At 33.8% G+C, this 8,457-nt stretch overlaps 1 long non-coding RNA gene across 1 annotated transcript; it reads right to left on the reverse strand.

The window, feature by feature from the left end:
• Nucleotides 1-2,314: 2,314 nt before the first annotated feature.
• Nucleotides 2,315-4,063, reverse strand: LOC133804471 (uncharacterized). The gene is made up of 4 exons (XR_009878500.1): nt 3,929-4,063; nt 3,773-3,848; nt 3,243-3,304; nt 2,315-2,523 (listed from the first exon to the last, which is right to left on the reverse strand). It is a non-coding gene; the product is annotated as an uncharacterized LOC133804471 (long non-coding RNA).
• Between the last annotated feature and the right edge of the window lie 4,394 nt (nt 4,064-8,457).

Here is an 8,457-nt window from a genome sequence, read left to right on the forward strand (position 1 = left end):
CTATATGTGTGGAGTTTTCTTGCATTAGTTGGAGGGCATGGAGCGGTGCATACATGTTTGGCCTGCCTGGCCGCCACAGCTGGGATAGTTTTGAGAAACACTGTACAAACGTTTGATTTTGTCGCTTAGGTCGACTGTACCCTAACTTTTGAGTTGTAAATATATTTTGAAACAATGTTTTGGGATCCCAATGTAACACTTTCATAGTTTTAATGAATGTCCAAACCATTTATACTTAATTTTCATTAAATGAGTCTTAATTTTGATTTAATCATACTTTTCAATCTAATACCTCGATTAGCGAGCTAATGACACATTTTAAAATCACATGGTAACGACTCTAGGGTAGTAGGGCGTTACACATAGCCTCGTGCCTAAGCCCCCGCGAGATGGCCTCGCAGCCAAGCTCACCAGTGAGATGGCCTCGCGCTTGAGCACCCTGCGGGACCTCTCATATCTCACCCTTATAACCCAACCCACAAGGTCATTATTTCACAAGCCTTTTGGAAACATGCGCCTTGCTGACGAGGCCCTGCCCTATTTTCTAAGGTAGGTGCCACTAACGGGGTGTGCCTTCCATACGTGCCACAATCAAGGCCACAAGTTGTTTAATACTTAGCATAATACAACGAGGCTTGAGGCATAAGCGTAGCTAGGGAAGGTGAGAGTGTCTATCGAGTACGTGGTACAGGTGTAGGTACGAGATGTACATCCCAATCAAGGGGAGTCCGAGTACAGGGACATCATTCATGCCAGAAAATTAGTTGCTAGCCAAGAATGGTACTTGGTAGTAAGGACTCCCCCATAACGCCTATGAGGTTCGTACCAGACAAGTAATGGAGGTACGACATGGTACCATGTCAGTAGTACTTTTGCAGACCCCTAACACGTACTAGGACCGACTATCACTTCTCCAGCACCACTACCACCTGCTCCGCGAGTACCTGCAGCCTGCTGATGAGTCTTATTGTCCCTTCGGGACCACCATGTGTTTAGAGCCAATAATGCTCATCTAAAAATAAGAACTTCCTTCACCTGGGAAAGGGGTTGGAAAATTCTTGTAACACCAGACTATTCTAAGAGTGATATACAAGTTTTCTTCCATTGTCCTTATGCAATGTTTCTCTAATTTTCCACAAGTTTTTCTAAGTTCATAAATTTCTAACTAAGTCTTTGAGTTTCTCGATCTTAATTTGTTGACGAGTTCTTACCACCAACAAGATTTATGAATAAATCAAAGAGTGAAACACTTATAACAACTACTATGTAGAAATATCACACATACATAACTTGACAAGCACCACTATCTGTAGTCCGCCACCAAATCGTGGCGTTAGTAAAAAAATAGTAAATTGCGGCTAAAATACCCAATGTTTTCAAAATGTTGTACTTTTATACTCAAGTTTTTTAGCAATAAATATACTCAATGTCTTCAAAATATTGCACGTTTATACCCATACTTTTTTTTGCGGTAAATATACCCAATATTTTTAAAATGTTGCACTTTTATACCTATTTTTTTATTATTTTGAGAAATAATAAGAAAGTGAAGGGAAAATATAAGCTTTTAATTATTTTTTAAATTAATTTCACTTCTTTATTCTTTTTTAAAATAATAAAAAAAATAAAGATTTTAAAATTTATCAAAATAATTAACTTATCTTTTTCCTTCACTTTTTTTTTTAAAAAAAAACTTGTATTTTAAATTGATGGAAAAATATAAGCTTTTTAATTATTTTAAATTATTTTTTATTAATTTTAATAAAATATTTATTAATTTTTAATTTAAAATAGTTATTTTGAGAAAGAATAAGAAAGAGAAAATAATTTTAAATTTTAAAAATAATTAGAAACTTATATTTTTCCTTTACTTTCTTATTATTATTTTTCAAAATAATAAAAAAAAAATAGGTATAAAAGTGCAACATTTTAAAAACATTGGGTATATTTACCACCAAAAAAAGTTTGGGTATAAAAGTGCAACATTTTGAAGACATTGAATATATTTATTGCAAAAAAAAAGATTGGGTATAAAAGTGCAACATTTTGAAAATATTAGGTATTATAACCGCAATTTACCAATTTACTCTTAAAAAAATAACAAACACTTGTCCTTATATTGCTTTTTTAATGCCAAAAGTAGAAGGCAAATATGTAATTCGATAGCTGAGCAACTCCTTTTATAGTCTACCTGTAACACCCTCACTTATTTTAGTAAAAACCATATCTGAGGTGTTACGTTTTAAAACTATATCATAATTACTTTAAGCGGAAGTCAGGATTTTTTTTTTAAAGAAAACTTATTTCACATTATTTACATCAAACATATAGTGTGTCTCAAACATATTATACATAAGTATTAAATAACTCAATTTGTTTTCAAAACATAACTTCACACTTTATTACAAACATCACACTAATAACTGAAATAACCCACAAAAGGTCGATATGTTCATATGTACAAATCAGGGTCAGGACCATGCTTCAGTTCTCCTTATGTCATTCACTCATTTCTTTCTCTACCTGCAACACAAGACAACTGTGAGCCTAAAGCTCAGTAAGCAAAGTAATGCATGCAATGCTAATGATTAGCTAATGTCAATGGACATACACAACTTCTTTTTAAATTTTGGGCCCCTTAATATTGTGCACATTGTTTGATTAGGTCAATGCCTACAGGGCTTGTTACACATATAATATAAAATCCCATGGGTTCTCCTCCAGCTAGCCATCACCACAGTAGGGCACATTAAAAATCTTATTCCATCGTTGCCCCGTCAAGCTCAAGAGTTAAGGTGGCCACACACTGTGGTGTCAATACATATAACAATAACTCATATGGAGGAGAAATAAAAATGGGAACATGGCAAACAATATAATTGGTTCACTAAAATTTAGCCCAAATTATTGGACTTCCACTATGAGCCTAACTATAGGCCTCTGTTTACACTTACTTACATTCTCATTTGCCTTTTCAAAACAGTGGCACTGAACTTAAACTTCTTATTACAATTGACTTTTATGTTGCATAAAACTTGCTAAGGCATCACATAATTAATCATCATAATATCATGCATGGTCTTATATCATACAATAATTCACCATATCACTATTATGCCATGCATACAAATTTATGATGAAGTGTCAATGTATGTTAATACCACTTACTCACAAAATATTCATATAATGCATACTTTCACATAACATGTAATTCTTGTGTTGCAGTTGAGTACTTTACTTACATTCTGTCCAAAATATATTTCACCGTGTAACAAGTGGTATCTTAGGTGTTGATGTTCTTATCCTGGCAATGGTATAAATTTCACATCATAATGAAGGCAGTAAGGTATTGAACTATCATTTAAAAATATCCATAAAACATCATATCAAATTTCATATCCAAATCATGCCTAAAATGCCTTAAATCACTTAGATTGAGCGTTAGATTTATCTTAGAAACTTGGAGAAATTTTGACAGAGTTTCCCCTTAATTTTAGCTATCCCCAAATATCAAAATCAATTAGTAATCAACATCAAATAACCTTCCATAACCACATATCCCAAATACTAACATAATTCATCACAAAGTTATCATATACCGATTTTGATAAAATTCTAATTTCCAAGATCATCACCCAAATTAAATGAGTCTCCACATCTATTCAAACATTTATAAGCATATATACCCTCTTATAAACTCAATCAAATAACCAAAAATCAGTTTGTACTCCAAGAGCCCCAAAAACCTCATAAAACACAAAATTTCACTTACCAAGCAACTTTTCGGCAAAAACGATCTCTTCTAGCTTTTCTAAACCTCAAACCACTTGGAAACCACCAAGAAATATCTTAAAAAAGATAAAACACTATAGGTAAGCTCTCAGCAAAATTCAAAAACACTGTTTAACTTCTAAGTACAAAAACTTACCATAAAAAGGCCAGAACTAAGCTTAATACACTTCTTGGGCTTTGATTTCACTTGGATCTCCTTAGAATTTCTTCAAACCAGCCAAGAAATGGTTTTTGGTTTTCTTTTCTCTCTGTTTTTCAGAGTCTTGGTCGTGCAAAGTGATAAGGTTGATGACAATCCTTTATTTTCAATGATTTGGCCTTATTGTATCAAAATTTGACACATTTCACCTTATCATTACACTTTTTGACTTATGAAAACCTTATCACTTCAATAATTTCGACTTAATCACATGCTAGGCCTACTCTCCTTATGTGTGAAACACTCACACCAAACCTGAGGTCCATATGAGTTCATATCCAATAGTTATGCTTACCCGATTGAGCGTAGCGCACTTATGCTAAGCTCGTTTTGACTTTGCGTCAACACCACTGATTATGTATACCTCCCATCAAGACTTGATCTAATGGTTCTAAAACCATTTTTACCTCATCAATGAGGCCTTAATCATACTTCAATTATATTTGGTAAATCCACTAATACTCAATTTTACACCGAAATATTAGTAATTGACATTGTACTATTTTTTACCGCTTAACATCTTTTGTCTTCTATATCTCACTTTTCTCACTTGATTTCATGCCTTGTCCATATATTTCATCCTTTCTTATATCTTGAGCACATCAAACACCCATAAAGGACAACCAAAACGCCACAAGGTTAATAATATTGAACATACACATAGACATCATATACACAACTTTTATACTTATACATGGAAACACTTATAAGAATATGCATATGCTCAAATTATACATATTGTATGATATGATATGTAATGTAATGCAATGCAATCATGTGATTATTGGCTATATTATATCAAAATAATGTGGGTGCTACACTACCCCTCTAAACTCGATCAGAAACATAGCTTTACAAATCGATCAAGGCTAAGGGATCAAGTCGAGTCGCTCTCAAGGCTAGATGCTAGATGATGGACTTCTTTGTTGTCTTATGTGTGCTAAAATTAGGTACAACAAATTCCAACACCATTTCAATATTGGCACAGTTTCACAACATTGTACAATAATGACGTTGCGCCAACTCTGACATTTATGGAAGTGAAGCACTTGGCTTTGAAGTCAGTGTCGTAGGAATCTTGAGGTGGTGGCAATATGGTTCGTCACCGCCTAGAAGAGTTGAACTAAGTCATAGAAGTTTTATATTGTGTTGCAGTATTCAAGATTGATTCAAGGATGGATCTTGCTCTTGCTATCTCATATGTGTTCTTGGTTTTGGCAAGAGAAGTTGTCATCGATAATTGAATGAATAAGTTCAATCGAAATATGAAAACACCATCCACAACTACGACCAGTGGTAGACTCAGGATTCAACTCTATTGGGGACGATTATTTTTTGAAATAATATAATAAACAAAAAAATTATTAAGAAATTGAGACAAAGTTTATTAATTACGACATATATAAATATTTAATATCAAACCATTTAAATCAATACTAAATAAAAAAAAATACCCAATACAATATAATCTTAACAAAAAAATCAATTTTTAACTCATTTTATTGTGTATTTTTTACATTCTTGCATGCACTAATTACACATATTTAGAAGAAAAAAAATCTCCACTTCAAAAACAATATAAATCTAAAAAAGGCTTCAATTAAGATTTTAATTATTAAATATTAGTTTCAATTAAATATATATACTTTAATTAATTAGTATATATATTTTAAGGGCCTTTCTAAAGTCCCTCGGTTGTATTTGAAGGTTTTAGTCCTTCATCTAATGTGAGTTGTTGGATTATTGGTGAACGGTAAGATTGAGGCTAATATTGACAATGTGTTAAAATACAGGTAGTAAATGGCTACCTGTTGCTCACTCTTTGTTAATTACATGGACAAACATGTGGAGACCATGCCGCAGGCCTTACTCCAGTCACTGTCACTTGATCAATTTATTTGACACGACAAACTTGAAAATTAAAAAACAAAATAATGGAAAGCACACTCACCCACTTGGGATTACAGTAGAATGTTTTGCTTTTGTTATATAAACCATTTTCTTAGAACACATGTAGGTGGGCCCATACATTATCGACGGACAAGATTCATAATGATTAATTTACTCCATTTTCATATTAATATGTAAATAGTCAAAGGAAAGTCATTATGGACAACCTTGTATAAGGGGTTACATGTTTCAGCGTCTGAGATGCCACGCAATAAAAGTAGCTTGCAAAAAGAACAAATCGCAAGTCGTACGTAACAAATTAGTGCATAAACATAAATTATGATCTTCCTGTAATAGCGTAACACATATCTTTCTGCATAAAATGGTGTACTAAGTGGTTGATTAATAATATTTGAATACCAACTACGTCTTCGCACAAGTTACCACCTGTCTAGCTTTACTTGATGATCTTATTTGTCATTTATATAAATATATACATAAATTCCATGGTTCTCCTCACCCCCATCACATAATCAACCACTTTCTTCACTTGTGTCATCATTTTCTATTTATGATGGAGTACACACCCTCTGGAAAGAAGCATGTGTTTGGCTGCCCACACTTTGTTGAACTACGGCTTGAGTAAATGGAGTACATCAACTATCTCATAGAAGAGAACTTGAGGTTGGCTACCGACCAGAGTGCATTAGAGACCATGTAGAATGCTTCAACCTTTGACATCTCTTTTCTTACCTCGTAGCTGGCTTCCATGAAAATAGCTTACGAAGAGTTCATGAAGAAGACAAAACTGATGCAAATGGAGTGGACCAAAGACATGGACAATTTGCGCAGTGCATATATGAACTTGTACACCCTCCATGTCCAAATACAAAAGCCACCAAATTAGTAGTTTGTTAAATGTTGTTACATATAATATTATGGTCGTAGTAGTGTCCTATGTAATCTTTACGGTTAGCTTCCCTTCCCTGAACATGTGTCTCACTAGTGCGTTGTTTTGAGTTTGGTTTCTCATTTTGGATAGTGGTCTTCGTTAAAGAGTTCAAGAAACTCTTTTTTTTGGGTTGTCTATCACCTTTAAAACCATTGCGCAGGGTTAAATTTGAAGGGTCCATTTATGTAAGCAGCCCTCGTGTAATGTCTCCGTTCCAAATTATGCAAACCATATATGCAACAAGTCTCTGGTTTTTTGATGGTCAATTACTAAAAAAAATTATATTTAAGAAAACTATTCTTATATGTCATATGGCATACCACTATTCAAGTATGTGCCATATTACATTGCTACCCTCACTTCTGTAATTTGTTATGGCCTAATAAAGCTAGAGACACCCTCTTCTCCCCCCTCAATTATTTGGATACCCCGCCATTTATCCCTTAACAAAGTAAACATTAAAAACTTGTGAACACATATGCACGTACAATCACAGCCATCATTGTTAACAATTACTTGTGAACTATCATTTCAATCTCTCTCTCAACTATACCCAGAAAACTCCCCTTTCTTGATAACAAAAAATGAGGTTCAAAACTTGCGCTAACCGCCGATCTCTAATGACGCCCGAAAAGGCTGACGACCACTTATCACCTGGAGAAACAATTGCTCCAACTTCAAACGTGAAGAAATATCAAAGGCGAGGGAAACAACTACTGGATGAACAAAGTCGCGAGGGCCACCATGCGAAAGAATCTCATTTGGAGAGTACACCACGGAGGAAACCAGGTAATCTAAACATCTTGTCAAAGTTAATGATAACTTTATTCTAATTACTTTGAATAATACAGTAGAATAACAACACATTTTAAACTTTAAGGAAAGTTATTGTTTGATTATAATTTTTCCATGATAAAGGGTCAGTTGGCAAGAAAAATGATGATGAAGGTCCTTCTACGCGACTTAACAAAAATATTGAACCAATCTCATTATCGGACTCCGACTCCGACTCCGACTCCGACATATCTGAACCGGAGATGTACATGGGACGTAACACCTTCCAGAATGTGGCTCTTAGCATCTTGTTCAATCTTCGAACTGATGTGGAAGAAATTAAGAACAAAGGGTGTTGCTATTGTCGTAAAGCTGAGGAAGAAGTTTATCCATCTCCCCCCCGTCCCAAGAAAAAAAAAAGGAAGGAATGTATGAGTTGGGCTTATTTTATGTGTTCTGCAGTCTCCAAATAGTATGGTTATGTAATTTTCTTATTTTGTTTTTTAGAGTAGGAGAAGTGTCTGGTTCGCTACTTTGTGATCATGTATTACCTTAAACCTTCGTTTTGGATAATATGTATTTCATTAGTATCATATTTTCTGCTATTCATGCATTGTCTTACATGGTTAAAGTATTTGGTTGCACATAATTTTTTCTTATAAAATAAGTAAGTTGTAATATAATGTTAATGAAATTTATAATATTTGCATAGGCAATCACTGCGGCCATAATAGTGTTCATCTAAATTAGGCTATAATAGTGTTCCACCATTGAAACACTCAATAAACACATTGATATAATAATACTTCATAAGTATCAATGTTTGTTACATTCGACTATAATAGTGTTC

The sequence above is a fragment of the Humulus lupulus genome, chromosome X (genome assembly GCF_963169125.1).
Source record: "Humulus lupulus chromosome X, drHumLupu1.1, whole genome shotgun sequence".
Taxonomy (NCBI): domain Eukaryota; kingdom Viridiplantae; phylum Streptophyta; class Magnoliopsida; order Rosales; family Cannabaceae; genus Humulus; species Humulus lupulus.